This window comes from Pithys albifrons, chromosome 12, assembly GCF_047495875.1.
Source record: "Pithys albifrons albifrons isolate INPA30051 chromosome 12, PitAlb_v1, whole genome shotgun sequence".
Classification (NCBI taxonomy): Eukaryota; Metazoa; Chordata; class Aves; order Passeriformes; family Thamnophilidae; genus Pithys; species Pithys albifrons.
In genome coordinates, this window is record NC_092469.1 from 21435581 (window position 1) to 21450010 (window position 14430).

Here is a 14430-nt window from a genome sequence, read left to right on the forward strand (position 1 = left end):
TTTGTGGTTAATATTTGCCCAAATGTGTGCAGCATCTGACTGTGAGCAGTTTGGTGTTCATTGCTGCATTTTATAAATGAATTATCTCACAACCAAAGCCCCACCTCTGCATCCTTCAGTGTCACGTGTCCTGCAGGTCCAGCACAGCTCCTGCTCCCTGAAACTCCTGCACACTGGGGTATAATGCCATGAAACTTGGGTTGAAACCAACTTTTGGCATGAAATCCATCCTCCCATCCCTGGGAGTGTCCCAGGCCAGGTTGGACAGGGCTTGGAGCAGCCTGGGCTGGTGGGAGGTGTCCCTGCCCAGGGCAGGGGCTGGAACAGGAGGAGCTTTAATGTCTTTTCCAACCCAAAATATTCCATGATTCTGTGATTTTTTTTTCTGTATTTTTTTACCGCTTGAGTAAATCACACAAATATTATGTTCAAATATTCAATGCTGAGCAAAGAGTGGCAAAATATCTCAGAAGAATGAACAGTTGCAGCTGCTCTCATAGTCAGGCACAAGGATGAGCTACCATGCCTAATATTCCAGGGTTTTCCTGCTCAGACATTCCATTCCATTCCATTCCATTCCATTCCATTCCATTCCATTCCACTTCTGAGCAATGCCAGCCCTCTAAATAATTTCACAGTGAGGTTCTGCAGTGGTGTGGACATAGAGCTGAAATGAGGAATCACAGTTTGGTACCTGGTGAGGGTGTGGGACGGACGTGTGGGCTCGGGGGCCTGAGGAGGATCATGTTCTGCTCACACAGAGCCTGGAGAGGACCAGGGGATGGCTCGGGCAGGGAGGGAGGGGATGCTGCGGCCCCACCATGAGCAGGTGCCCACCGGGTCTCCTGCAGCTGAGGGGGCGAGGGGGGCCCAGGGTGTACCTGGGGGTCCCACCAGCACAGGGGGAGCAGGATCAGACATCAAAGGGGCAGAGAAACAGGAAAGAAGGCAGAGATAAAAAGGCCCATAAGGCTGGAAGGGTCCGCAGGGATATTCCATGTTTATAGCGGGGTCTGGGGGAGTGAGGGGTGTTTATAAATGAGTTCAAGGGGATAATGTGTATTGAAATATGAGTCCGGAGGGAGAGTGTGTATTCAAAACTATCTACTGTATATGGCATAATAATCCCAGTATTTCATAAACTCGTAGGAAAGTATTAAATAAAAATAAATTACAAATGTCTGTGGCTTGATTGCAAATCATTTCAGAGCAAAGGGAAAGAAAGTCTTTGCAAAATGTGGAAACCATCTTGTGTTAAACAGCACCAGAAAAAAAACCCCTAATTGTAAAAAGTAAATGTCAGTTACAGTTATTACAGTGGCCATGTTGTTTCCAATAACAATTTGGCATTTTATTTAGTCTGTAACAATCTACAATTTAAATTTAAAATAAAGATTTTTCTTTTATTTCCCTCTGAAGTTGTGTGCCAAGCACAGCAGAGCAGAATGTAACATCTGTTGATGATTAAAACAAGCTTTCCTATGGGCCCTGAATACAAAGTAAACATGGATTTTATCCATAGTCAACAGCATTTACAAATGTAAAGGGAGGAAGCTACTGAGTTTTTGAGGAATGAGCTGTGAGAGAGGAAATATAAGCCCGGGGACGGCAGATGGCGATAATTAGTTCCATATCGTGAAAGGCTTCTATTAAAAAATAAAGAGGACAGAGTCCTGGATTATGCTGCTGGTTTATTAAAGGCCCTTTCTTTGCCATGAGCCCCTTTGCCAGGCCGGGCTGGGCTGGGTGGGCACAGCTGTGCCCGCGGCGCTGGCGGCTGGCACTGACCACGGCCACGCCACAGGCACATTTCCCCAGCCTGTCCCCACGTAGGGCTGGAAATGCTGTGCTGGCAGGAGGCAAAATTCGGGAGGAATTTGTTATGTGGACCTGTAGGCCAGTAATCCTGCATTTCAGTGTGGTTTAATTCAGGTTGAGGGGCAGGGGATCAGAGGTGGAGGGTTCCTGAACCTCGGGGACAGCCTTGTCTCCTGCTCCTGCCCTGCTCGGTCTGGCGGTGCTGGGCCCACCCCGGGCTCAGCTCTCCTCAGAGTCCCTGAGTTTCTTGCATGGTCTGTGTGCTGTTACATGTCTGAGTTCCACCCATATCGTTCCACCCCTGGAGTGTCCCAGGCCAGGTTGGACAGGGCTTGGAGCAACCTGGGACAGTGGGAGGTGTCCCTGCCCATGGCAGGGGGTGGCACTGGATGGGCTTTAAGGTCCTTTCCAAGCCAAACCACTCTGGGATTAAAGAACTAATTATTACCGCTGGAACTGGAACATCTCATAGTGTTTTGCTCAGTCTGTTTGCCTGGTTTTGTCATGCTTTGATTTTTTTTCCCCAGTTACAGAGTACATTAAGTGAAGTGTCAGAATGAAATTCCAATTTGCTGAGATTTACCTGCTTCCCAGGGAGAGGACAGCCCTCCTCCAGCTCCGGGGTGTGAGCCAGCCCCAGCCTTGCACAAGAGCTTTTTGACTCTTCTTTCCAATCTGGGCTGGGTTCAGTTTGCAACAAAAGCCTCTTTCTCCTTTTTTTTTTATTCTCTGAAAGTATTTTGTAGCGTTCCAGTCCATGTGTTATTTTGGAATTCATTTCAGTTTTTAATTGCAATTTCTTCTTTCCTCACTTCCACCCTCCTTCAATTTTCTTTCCAACTGGAAGCCGTTGTGGCAGCCGTGGCAGCTCCTTTGCAGCCCTGCACAAACACCCCGAGTGTTAATCTGGAGCTCCCTCCCTTTTTTCCCTTTCCCTTCCGTCATTTTATAATTACCCGAGGTGGTAACAGCTCTTAAGAGCCTCGTCTGTCGCCCTGGAACCAAATGCTTTTCATTGAAAATTAAGGAGAGGCTTCAAAAGTTTGAGTTCTTTCAGCAGTGAAATGTAACAGTCCTGCAGTGGAAGGAGTGTTTGATGCTGGATCCCATTACAGTGGGAGCTGTCGGGTGCTGGGGAGCTCTGTGGTCAGGAGGGAGCGAGGGTTAGGTGGGATATTGGGAAGGAATTCCTGGCTGGGAGGGTGGACAGGCCCTGGCACAGGTGCCCAGAGAAGCTGTGGCTGCCCCATCCCTGGGAGTGTCCCAGGCCAGGCTGGAGCAACCTGGGACAGTGGGAGGTGTCCCTGCCCATGGAGGGGTGGGACTGGATGGGCTTTGAGGTCCCTTCCAATCCAAACCATTCCATGGTTCTAATTTAAATTTAAAATGCAAAAAGAAAAACTGCGTGGAATTCAAAATGACTTTAAAATTGCTGAAAGAATTTATGGGAAGAGTTTTAGGCAAAATAAAGCTGCTCAAACCAAAATAAGTGTCCAGATCTGCTGAGACACATGACTGGGGCAGCATTTCCTGAATCCCCAGCCTTAGCAGAGTCTCCAGGTAACAGATTTTATACTTAAATGTCCAACTTCAAAGAGAAATGACAACAGAACCAACCTTCCTTTTATTTTTAATTAAAAATTCAAAAGCATTACCTGAGTGGACCCCAAAAGTTAAAAAGCAGAAGGCAAATAAAATGTTATGTCTTTCAATGTCTTTGAAGTTGAATCTCACAATTGCTGGCTCTCGTTACCAGGGTTTGTGCCTGTTGGGGTGGGTGTCCCGGGCCAGGCTGGCAGTGCAGGGGGGGAAGTGCAGTTTGCAGAGGCTGGGGGGGTTTAATTATTATTAAATCATTCACAAGTAGACCAGCAGTAGTGGGTGCAGTGGAAGTGCCATGGTTTAAATGACTTTAGGACCTTGCAGCACCAGAAAATGCTGTTAAATAAGAAAACACACCTAAAACTGAGCCCTTGCTGACTGTTCTGTCCCTTGGGAAGGGCACGGCGAGCGCGGCACCCGCCCTGGGTGTGGGCAGGGCCCATGGCTCCCTCCCTGCCCTCCCTGTGTCCAGGCAGTGGCAGCTTTGGATGCCCAGCCAAGGACTGGAGCCCTCCAGGAGCTGCTGGTCCTTCCCGTGCTGCCCAGGGCTCTCCATCCCATCATGAGGTGCTACCAGAGGGCCACCAGTCTCGCTCTGCCTTCCCTCCAAATAACCAGCTTGATCATTCTCTGCTTCTAATTAAAGTTTGGAGTCAGTCACATGTGTTGGAAATCTGTGCAAGGAGAACTTATTTAGCTAATAAAAATTAGCCTCATGTGGGGTTTACCTGAGCACCTGGGAGGACACATCAGCCCCAGGCTGTCGGAGCGAGGTGAAGCCTCTGCTGCTCCGGGAGCTGGCGCAGAACGAGCCAGGGACCGGCCTCAGCCCCTTAATAAAAGCCATTATTTCAGCTCCTGCACAGTTTGGAGTCCAGCCATAACGTGGGATGGGAACACCTTGTAAAACTTACAGATGAGCCCCTGCTTTCAATGGACCGAGGCCAAACTTCCGTTTGGCTCCCTTGTTCTCTCCGCAGAATTGGCTGCGGTGGCGTTTCTGTCCAAGGGGCGGCCGAGACGGCAGCAGTGGCTGTGGGAGCGTCTCCACCATCACGTGCTCTTTGGCAGGGGCTTTCCTACTGCCATTAGGTGACAATACTCAAATTTTCCTGGGCTGTGCCATGTTTTTCTGTTGGGGCTATGACCCAGTACTCCAAGGTCTCCTTGAGACTGGAACAGATTGCACAGAGAGGGTGTGGAGTCTCCCGAACTGGAGATACTGGAGCCATCTGGATGCAATGTGTGCTCTGGGATGACCCTCCTAGAGCAGGAGGTTGGACCAGATGACCCACTGTGGTCCCTTCCAACCTGACCCATCCTGTGAGAAGCTCAGCTTAAGTATGGGATTTGTTACCCTCAGACCAAGGGGACGTAGCTCGCTGTGGGTCTGGCTGGGCTGTGATAGCCCATGTGCTGCCTGGTGGCCACATCTCAGCCCCTGCACTGGGGACAGTCACCTGCTGTCACTGCCCACCTGGTGCCAGGGCAGGGAAGGCCCTGGGGGAGCTTTGCCACATGGGACAGCCCTGTTTGCCCAAAGCCTCTGACTCAGACTCAGTCAATTGAAACAACACTATGAAACCTAAAAAAAAAATCAATGTTTGCTCAACAAGGCTCTGTAGAAAACATTTGTGACTTGAGTTAATTTTATTCCCATCCTCTAATATTTTATTGATCAAATTCTGTATTAACTTCCATGACTTTCTGCTGAGGATTGATGTCAGGTTAAGTAACCTGTAGTTACAAGTCCCGCTTGCTCTGGGTGAGTGTGGAGATAATCTGCAGCTTTTCCAGTGTTCTGTGATTTCCCTGCTCTGGTAACTTTTCCCTGTTACTATTGTCAGATTAGGGATCTCTCCTGGCAAATCTCTTATGCTGTAGGAGCCCAGGGCACCCGGGGGCTGTTGGATTTCACACAGCTGAACAGTCCCTGTGCCTGGAAATCCTCAGAGCAGTTCGTGGGCTTGGTCTGATTTGAGTGTGCTGGCTGAGTCTTACCTAACAAAATGTTTGTTGACCACTCCTGCCCTGTCTGTTTTTTTATTAATAATATAATCATCTCCATCCAGTAATGAAGCAGTTCTTGGAATTTCTTCTGGTCCTTGTATTCTGAACACACTCCTCTATTCTGTCCAGAGTCTGGGCAGCCCAGACTTTGCCACCTGCCTTCTTCTGTCTCAAAATGTTTCTTTTCCCTCATTGTAACATGAGGTTGGTCTGGAGCTCTGACTGGCAGAGGCAGTTTGGAGATGCTGCCCTTCCATAGGACAGGCAGCCATGGAGGTTTGTCCCTGCCCCTCTGCAGGGCCTGCTCACAGCAATGCCAGTCCAAAGCCCCGTCCTTTGTCCTTTCCTCGAGGTGTTCAGGAGCCTGGGATTGGACATCTCCAAAGATCTTATGACAAGGGCAATAGTAAACAGCTCTTCCCTTAAGCCACCAGTTGTAAGACTGAGGTTTATTTCTGCACATAGAGATTTCTTGTGGTTGAGCCCAAGCTGGGACAGACTGCTGGGAAACAGCATTCACTTCCACTGCTCCATGTTTAGGCAAAACTCTACAATCTTGTGTTCACCACTCCTGCCGTCAGTGCAGACTCTCCAGAACAAATATGTGACCACTTGCCAAAAAACTGCCCTACAGTGACTTTCAACTCCTCAGCTGTTGGCAGGTTTAGAGGGTGTGTTGTTTCTGTAACACAGACAAGGGCTGTTCCTTGGGCTGAGCTTTGGAACAATCAACAAGATGACAATCTCCTTTTGGATGATTTTTTCCCACTACAATAAAATGCCCACCTTTAGGCTGCTCTGAAGTTTTCTCTTTGAATGTTTAAAAGAGAAGTGCTCAGATTTATGGATAAGATGATACAGAACTATCACAGCCTGAAATTGGAGGGTTCACTGTGCTGGTTCCCTCTGATCCGAGCCAAGCCCGCGGGCTCTGGGAGGGTGTGAGCTGGGCTGAGCTGCAAACAGGGCACTCACAGGGTTTGCACCAGCATCTCAGAGCTTCCTGAGTGCCCTGCACTGGGGAAGAGATGCTGGTGGGATACAACTGAGAGGCAGGTTCAAAGCAGCCCCACAGATGTGGGAGTTGTAGCAAAGGGCTGTGACCTCACCCAAGTCCTACCCCAGCATTCTTGATGAGACTGATGCAGAACTCATTAGGGGACTGCAGGAGATATGGCAGGAAAAGTCACGTTCTGAATTGGAATTGCACCAAGGGTTGGACTTGATGATCTTGGAGGTCTTTTCCAACCCAATGGATTCTATGATTCTATTAATTCTATGCATCTTTTTAAATCATGGCATCACAAAATTATTTAGGTGGGAAGGGACCTTAAAGCTCATCCAGTGCCATCCAGGGACACCTCCCACCAGCCCAGGTTGCTCCAAGCCCTGTCCAGCCTGGCCTGGGACACTTCCAGGGCTGGGGCAGCCACAGCTGCTCTGGGCAACAACTTCTTAATAACTTCTAATAACTTGAGAGATGAAGGAAACCTCATCAGACTAACGCTGGAGAACAATGAGTCATGAGGGGCTTTATACAGGTACAACACCAGGTTATTTATAGAAGTAAGAAACAGGAAAGGGGAAAATGAAATTCAGCCTTGAAAACTCCAGATGATGCAGCTGCCTGTGTGTGAAAGTGCTAATCCATCACAGGCCTGTTCCGGGGGGGCCCGGGCAGCAGAGATGCTCAGAGAGGTTTCAGGGTGCAGCAGGCACTGAGTGAGAGCAGAGTCTGCAGTGCCATGTAGGAAAAATGAACAGTTGGGGCTGCCTGCACTAAACCATCATGGCAAAGAGCAGGAAAACATCGTGACCCCCGTAGTGCCCTGTGGCTGCAGCTGGGAAATCTGCTGTGTCCTGGCACCACGGCAGCGGCTCCCTGCTCACAAACTGGAACAAGTTCACAGGAAAGCAACAAAGAGAACTGGGGACCTGGAAGAATTGATTTATGAGAAGAGATTAAGAGAGGTCAATTGTTGCAGCCTTTCTCCTCAGTGGCTAAGCAGCCACACAGGCATGCAGGGCTGCCCTCGGCTGTGAGCAGCCTTGGAGAGGGCTGGGATCCAGCAGAATGCCCATCTCACCAGCCCAGGGTGAGGGGCTGAATTTAACAGGAGAAACACTTAGACAATGGTAGGAAAAAAGCAACCACTAATGAAATCTTTAACCAAAAGTCTCTCAAAGACAGGAGGAAATTCAGGTTTAAGGTGTTTCAAAGCAGGGCTTGGTGACAGCAGAGTTCAGAGTACAGTGAAATGCTGGATGTCACTGAGGTGTCCACAACTGTTTGTTGTTCTCACCATTCCCAAATGCCAGAAGTGCAGAGGTTCCTGAAGGCACCACATAGCACAGATTCTTTGGTACTGTAGGTGCAAGCTGAACATTTTCCTCCTGAGAAACCTGTATGAGGGTATGGATGAAAACTGCCTCTGGAGCTCTGGGGGTCTGCATGGAGGTCACCCCTTTGCTCTCCACTGCAGCACCACCTCCTTGGTCCTTAACATGTTTTGACCAGACTTTTACATCCCAGGCCCAGATGCTGAGTGGTGGCACCACCTCATCTGTGCAATAACTCCCAGAGAGGTCACAGATGTGGCCAGCCCGTTGGGAGGGTGTTGCTGTGGGGCAGCCAGGGAGGAGGTTTCTGTTGGACTTTCCTCCCCAGGGAGGAGGTTTCTGTTGGAGTTTTCTCTCCAGGAGGTTTCTGTTGGACTTGCCCCATCGTAGGCCATGAGGCTGTGGAGGTAAATGCTGCACATCTGGCAGCCTGTTCTGGGCTGGCCTGGAGTTGTCTGGTGTAAAATAAAGCCAAATGCTCATAAACTCACCAGCCTGCACTGATAAAATGCTGGTCTCAGGATGCTCCTGGCAGGTAAATGGGGCACAGCAGGGCTGGGGTGCTCAGAGGCGCCTCTGGGGTGGCTCAGGGGTGACAGCAGCACTCTCAGCACAGACCCTGGCGTGAGACCTGCTTGGTCACCCTTGCACTTACTGTGCTGGAGCATCTCTATGATCAACAGGTGGGAGGATGTCTCCAGGGAGTGCCAGCAAACTCCAACTGATGAGATGGAAACGGTGATGAAAGTGTTTTCTGCACTTGCTGCACTTCAGGCTGTGAGCTGTTAACACAGGGCTGTGATACATAATGAACGAGTTTCCTTTGCCAGTAAAGGAGAAGCCAGAGGCATCCCAGACCAAGGAACTCACACCAAAGCTGCCTCAGGACACTGTCTGAGCATGGGGAGCCCCTGGGGGGGCTCTGTGCTGCCCTGCCCTGCAGCATCAGGCTCTACACAAGTGCCTTCTGTGTCCCTAACCTTGTTCTGGCACAGGCAGTGCATGAAACCACCTGTTCAGAGCTGAGCTTGGGAACAAGAGAGGAGAGGGGTGTTTGAGATGGAGGTTAAAGTGTGGGGCCTTTCCAACATGTGGGCCCTTTCCCCAGCCCTCAGGGGTGGCCCCCAGAAGTTACCTTGGAAATCCTAAGGGCTGGTTCAGGGGCCACTGGATGCTTAGAAAAGGAGGAGTTGTGCTGAGTGTCTGTGGAGGAGCAGCTGCCCCGGCTGGCACAGACCTGGGCACGTGTGTGTGTGTCCAGGTGACACCTGGGGACACCCTGCCCTGGGCCTGGCAGCTGCCCTGGCTTTGCTTTGATAACCTGCACCTCTGGGGGTTGGTGCCCTTCTCTATTCCGGAGCAGCCTGACGGTCCCTCATGCACAGACCCTGCTTTGTTCAAGTATTCATCCTTTGCTTGAATTATTTATTTATTCATTTTCCCCCTTCATTTTTCCTTCTGCCTTTCCCCTGCTGGTGCCAGATGAATTCCTGTTTCTCCAGCAGCTCAGCAGGGCAGGGATTAATGTGGCTGGAGTGTGGCCACAACCACACCGGGCAGTGCAGTGACGTCCTGGGAAAAAAAGTAAAACAAAAGAAAAAAGAAAGTATGCAGCAGTTAGAAAGAGGGGGGGAAACTCTGTGTGCCTCTTCTTCCTTTTCACAGCATCTCCAATCCCCTCAGAGAGGAAAATATAATGCAAATCTTTAACAGAAGGTAAAATTGAGAGTGCAAATACTAACTTATATTGAAAGAAACTGCAAGCTCTGGACCCCAAACCACACAAACTTTGAGAGCTTGGTGATGATGAGCCTGTTCCCCCAGCGCTGGTGGTTCTGAGCAGTGGGCTGTGGGAGGGACTGTCTCCTTTGCTGTTGTCCTTCTGCTAATGGCATGATGGACTCTGATTACTCTGCAGTTGCATCCCGGAGCTGTGGAAGGCCACGGTAACTATTTGGGACATCACTTTTCCTTCTGCCAACTTTCAGGAGCATTTTATAGGATTAATATTCAATAAAACCCCCTTAACATTAAAAAAATGCTTAGTCCCCCAATTGTTATTAAATTCTTTTCCTGTGCCGTCCTGCGGCTGCTTTGATGTAAAGTCCTGCAGGTTGTGGAAGGAGCCGCCGTGATTACGTTAATGTGCTCTGCTCTTTCTGCTATTCCTACAGGGAAAATAAACCCCACATTAGTTCCATATTAGTACCTGACTTGGAGAAGTTAAAAAGTGCCAGAAAAAGGTTAACCAGAGTCAAGTACACATAAGAGAGCTGTGATTATTAGTGTTAGGGGAGCCATTTGAAAAAAACATTTCTGCTTTTACAGAAGAATTTATTGGTGTCTTTGCTTCTGGCTGCTTTATGCATTTTAATAAAGCAGTAGCAGCAATACCAGGGGGGAGTTGGTTGGGCCTGGTCCAAAAAAAGACTTTCTCTGTGTGATGCTGCCCCTGTGCCCAGCCCAGGGGGGAGCCCAGGGACCAGCCCAGCACCCAGCACTGCCCGGGGGTTCTCACTCCAAACACCAGCTCAGGGCAGGCTCTGCCCTTGCCAGCCCAGGGCTGGGATCCATTCACAGAGCCAGTCAAACCAAGGCAGTAATTGCTTTTGTGTGTTAAAAGTTACATCCAGCCTACCAGCAGCTCTGGCAGTTTCCCTGCCAAATGCCTGGGCTGATTTGGAAAACGTGCTCTGCTGGAAGCAGCCCCAGGCTGGGCTGCACCCACACAGTGGGTGAAACACGGGGGTCTGGAGAGCTGGGCCAGGGGAGCCTCTTTGGTCAGGGAGCTGCTAAAGTGCTGCTTGTGTGTGGGGAGGGGTTTGGGCTCCCCTGAGGCACCTGCTGACCTGGGGTGACAGTTCTTGGCTGACATTTACCTGTGGGAATGTTACAATGTTTTAATTTCACCACAAAGATCTCTCATTTATTCATAAAAAACTCTGATACTGTTCATCCTTCACAGCTACAATTTAATAACAACACATTTTAAGCACCTCCGAGGGTGGGCAGGCCCTGGCACAGGTTGGGCAGAGCAGCTGTGGCTGCCCCATCCCTGGGAGTGCCCAAGGGCAGGTTGGACAGGGCTTAGAGCACCCTGGGCTGGTGGGAGGTGTCCCTGCCCAGGGCAGGGGGTGGGACTGGATGGGCTTTAATGCTCCTTCCCACCCAAACCATTCCATGGTTCTCTATGATAATACACTTTGGGGCAGGACTTTGCTCTTTATTCCCTCTCTTCAGCTCTCTAGAGCTGCTCTGGTGTTTCCACACATGGAGTCTGCTCTCAGAGCCTCTGCCTGTTGCTGTAACGATGCAGTCTCAGCAGTGCTAATTCCTCCCAGGGTGAGTAACAGTCCCGTTCATCCCTTTGGGGAGAGTAGGGAAGGATTTGCTTTGCAGGCCCATAAGCCCCTCTGCTCTCCCACATCTGGAAAGGCTCACACTGTCTGTCCTGTTAGTGCACTGGGACAAGACTTCTGATGGAAACACTTAATTCTCAAAGCGGTGCTGGATAATGATAAATCCTTTGTGAAATGTGGATTTGCATTTAAGATTCCTTCCTGCTCCCATTGTCTGTGGGACGTTTTACTCATCTTCATTTCCACTGCCCCAAGTCTAAACTCCTAATCCCCTCTCCTGATGCTTCAGCTTGAGCTGATACTCCTCCCTTACTCCTTCATTTCCGTGGTTTGCAGAGCTCAGGCTCCATCTCAGCCCCATTCCCTGCTCTGGAATCCTTGCCAGTTTTCTCCAGTTCTCCACTGCTGCTTTACTGGGCACCCCCATCTCGTGGTCCCCAATTCCCCTCCTCCCAACCCATCCCTGCCCATCACCAGAGCAGCTCCCACTGCAGATCCAGTGCCAGGGGTGCCCCCAGCCTTTGCTTTGGATCAGCCACAATGAGAAACTCCGAAGGGCACTTTGGTAAATACAGATCCTGTCCAGTCAACCCAGTTCCCAGGAGAGTCCCACCAGTGACCCTCAGGAGGCTGGAGCTGTGGTGCATTGAGGTTGTGGACTCCCCATCCCTGGGAGTGTCCAAGGTTGGACAGGGCTTGGAGCACCCTGGGACAGTGGGAGGTGTCCCTGCCCACGGCAGGGGTGGCACTGGATGGGTTTTAAGGCCCCTTCCCACCCAGACCATTCCATGATTTTCTGTTCAGTGATGCTCTGCCGTGGCCCCACAGCCTCTCTGCACCCCCTGGGAGGGCTGCACGTTTGCTGGGAGAAGGAACTTTCCCCAGAGTGCCCTAATCAATACTTTGTTCTTGAAGTGAGCAGGCAAATCAAGCAGAGAGCTGGGGGGGTTGCCTGGGGCAGGAGCTGCTCTGTGGGTCTGGGGGCAGCGAGCAGGGCACGTGCCCTGGAGGGGGCAGAGCAGGAGGGGGCTGTTCTCCCTCCAGGGGCAAGGCAGCAGCTCAGAACAGTCTGGGAAATGCTGAAAAACTGTTGGAAATTATGGAGTTGAAACTCAATTGAGACACCCAAACCTCCATACTTACTCATTTCTTTTCCATTCCTGGGCATGGACTGGAGAGAAACTGTCTGGCCAAACCAGCCCCTCTGCACCAAATCAAAGAGGGAAATAAACCACCAGCTCCTTAATGATGGGCTGGAGGCAGCATTTTATTTCATACTTTGTCCCTGCAATTTCCCCCTTTGTTTTACAGGGTATGACTTTACCAAAAATAGGCAAAGGAAGAAAATAAAGCTGAAAACTTCTGGGGACAAGCCAAGTTCTCCATGCTGAAAATCAATTATTGCCTGATATTTTCAAGGCAAGATCCCCACGCTCTGGCACGGGGCCAGTTCACCCACCCTCACCTGCTTTGTACTTCATTCACAAGAGTCAAAGATCCTGCTGATAAAACTTTTTATTTCCAGAGAGTTTGAGTTTCAAGGCATTGCTGGTTCTTCTGGGCAGAACTGGGGGGAGGAAGGCAAGTTCTCCCCTCGCTCTCTGTGTTGTGCACAGTGACCAACAACAACCACAATCACCCCATGAAACAAAATGGTGCTTTTGGAGAGAACTGTGAGGTGGCAGAGTCAGACAGTGGCCATTGGAGAGGTTACTTTGCTGCACCAGAGCTGCAAAAGATGGAAGTAATTTCTGTGCTCTTGGTAACGCTCCTTTCTGGCCCAGCCATTTATCAGAAATGTTAATCCAACAACGTCAGTGTGTGTGCTGGGAGGAGGGAGGGAGGCAGGAGGGAGAAGGCATTTAAAATTAGCTTCGAAATACTGTACATCTCATTAAAAATGTAATCATGCATAAAATGAGATCAATGAAAATTTATCTGAGAGTGCAAGGAAAAGGCGTTTGCTGGTGTGATACTGGGTATAATAGTCTCGATTTTAATTTAGTCAGTTTGCAACAAAAAATCCCTCCAGGCTAAATAAACCAGTTTCCCTCCCAGTTATTGTCTGGACAGCTAATTTTCTGCACCTTTCCTTCTAATACTCAACCTTATCTCTTGCTGGATAGAGGTTTCAATATATTGCAGAGTTTGTTTTCTTTACATTTTCTATTACTGCAATTTAATTTGCATGATAAATGATGAGAGGTAGAAAGATGATAAAAGAAGCAGAACATTTCTTTATTAATTTTGTTTAAATTAGTGTAACTTTTCCCTGACTGTGCTTTTTCCTCAGAAAGCCCACGTAGAAATTATTTTAAGTCTCCATATTGCAGATAGAAGACATTCAATACCTGACAATAATCTCCTGTTCCTCTGCCATGGGCATGTTCTTATTGTTGTGGCTTCCTCCTTATGCTCTCACAATCCTTCTGGACCAGTGTGGTGAGATCCTTCCAGCACCTAAAGTGGGTCCAAGAGAGTTGAAGAGGGAACTTTGGACACAGGTCTGGAGGGACAGGACACAGGGAATGACTTCCCACTGCCAGAGGGCAGGGCTGGGTGGGATACTGGGAAGGAATTCCTGGCTGGGAGGGTGGGCAGGCCCTGGCACAGGTTGGGCAGAGAAGGTCCATGCCCTGCCATGGGCAGGGACACCTCCCACCAGCCCAGGTTGCTCCAAGCCCTGTCCTACCTGGCCTTGGGCACTCCCAGGGATGGGGCAGCCACAGCTGCTCTGCCCAACCTGTGCCCGTGTATAAACTTTGGAAAATTCCCTTTGTCCTTCCTTGAGCTGTAAGAAAAACTCAGGGAAACCCCCAAAATGATAAATGAAAGTTACACTCCCAGGCAGTGCTGCTGCCTCAGCAGCCTGGGGGCTGCAGGCTGGGGGAGAAAACCCTCCAGGCCTGGGTTCTTTCCTGAAAGAAAAGGTGAAAGGGAGATTATTTACATTTCAAATTGCCAAAGTTGGAAAACACTGAACAAAGTTGTGTTCTGTTTCTGGCTTTGTCTTTGCTCTAAACAGCCCTGGAATGGGAATTTTGCTTTCCAGGTTTTCAGTGCAGTGATAGTTCAATTTTTGGAGCCCTCACTGGCTGTGATCCCTCTAATCTAGGACTGCTCTCTCTGTTTCAAGGGAGAGGAACTTCCCGTCAGTTCCTGTGGGATATTTGTGGAACCTGCTGTGACAGAGGTCACTCCTCACTGCTGGCTGCTCATCTCCCTTGGCTTGCAGCTTAGGGGGAGTTTGGAGATCCCTCCTGCCAGGGATCTACTTCAGAAGGTCCTCAGTGGGGACCAT